A 1,753-nucleotide genomic window follows, 5' to 3' on the forward strand; every position below is an offset into this window, starting at 1 on the left:
CTCTGTTTGTCTATCTCTCTGTCTCTCTGTCTCTATCTTCCTCTCTCTTTCCCTCTCTCTCTTCCTCTCTCCCTCTCTCTGGCAGCATTATCTGGCCAGGACCAGACCCACTATGTACTGTTTTGCTCCTACTTCTGTATTATTTTACATAATTTTCAATCAATGTAGCAGAAATAATTTGCCTTGTGAAAACAGTATTTGGAGGTCCTAGTTTTAATGTTCATATGATTTTGTTACTGTAAGAGACTATCAAATTCATATTTCTCATCCTACAAATAAAACAACTTAGATCCAAAGAATAGGAACCTCTCCACAGATCACTCAGCAGTCTAGGTCTCAGTCACTAGACTCACTATCCAGCATACCTGCTGGTAACTCTATCTGGAGTTGATTAAAGCTGGTAAGAGGGGTCTTCCGGAGGATGCGCATCTAAGGGGGCTTTCCTAGCCAGCTGCTAGCCCACTTTGTCATCACAGGTACATCAATTTGCTTTCTTACATGTCTTTATTAACCATTTGTAAAATATGAGTAATGATTCTCAAGAAGAAAAAATATTTTAATAATGTTCTCATTAGAATTTGATGAGAATTTGAAAGCAGCCTTTGTCCTTCTCTGGCAAGCTTTTCAATAGGCAGAAAGTAATGCTTTGTTTTTGGTGATTGCTGCCAAGTTATGAGACACTTGAGCATTAATGTGTGATGTGGGAACAAAGAGAATGAGGAGCCAGTGCAGTGAGCAAAGCGGTTCTACACTCTTCCTAAGGCTGGTATGATGGTGTAAATCCAATTTACCTGTTGAACTGCCTCCGTGCATCTTATTTAAATCATTCTCACCTGGTGCCATTTAAGTCAGGCTATTTTGCTTTCAATTCAGATGCAAGTTAGCATTTAAGTCTTCCTTGGTGCTGTCGAAGGAGATTGTGTTCTTGGCTGTGTATCTTAGATGTATCCAGTTTTAAAATCATAATCCTCTAGGAAAACTACTGAGTAATCTGGATAGCTACCATTACCTTTTTTTAATACCACACTTGTACTCATGATCATGTATATACATTTGAATAATCTACTTTGAAATTCATATTTCATTTGTACTTTTAGTGTTATTTTGACCTCTTATGTAGCTATATAGTCCACATGAGACTTTCCATAAAATCTGAAACTGTAGATTTATAGATTATTGATACTATATTATAATATATAAAATAATATTTTCTGTGCTTCCACACCTAGAGCTAATGCATAGCTTTCACAAGGAGGAGGGACATGCCTCTCTCAAACCCATCACGCAATGCACATACTGTTGGTTTATGAATGGTGTGCTGGTCTTAATGTTGAAAATATTCATGGACAATTAAGAGTGCTTTGCATTTGTATTCTTGATGACAGTTATTAAGCATGAAGAAATAATGATGCAGGTCAGTCTGAATCCCTATATGCAAATACAGCTAGTGCCATCCATTGCATATACCTAGAAAATTAGGTTCATGTTAGGAGAAGCAGGAGCTTTCTAGGATTTTGCTATTCCCAGTAATCAGGAAAGGTTAGACAGAAAAGTGGCTGTCAGATTTCTATCTATCTGAATAGGCTTCCAGTTAAGTGATACTTTTATGGTCAAATATCACAATAGACCTAAAATAATCACGGACACATAAATATTTCTTAATGGTAGGTTGGATGTGATTGTTTGACTGCTTTCAATATTTCAAACTTTGACATCACATGAGGAGAGAGAAAAAGACAGACAAGCCTAAGGA

This window comes from Octodon degus, unplaced genomic scaffold (assembly GCF_000260255.1).
Source record: "Octodon degus isolate 3935 unplaced genomic scaffold, OctDeg1.0 scaffold00219, whole genome shotgun sequence".
NCBI classification, from domain to species: domain Eukaryota; kingdom Metazoa; phylum Chordata; class Mammalia; order Rodentia; family Octodontidae; genus Octodon; species Octodon degus.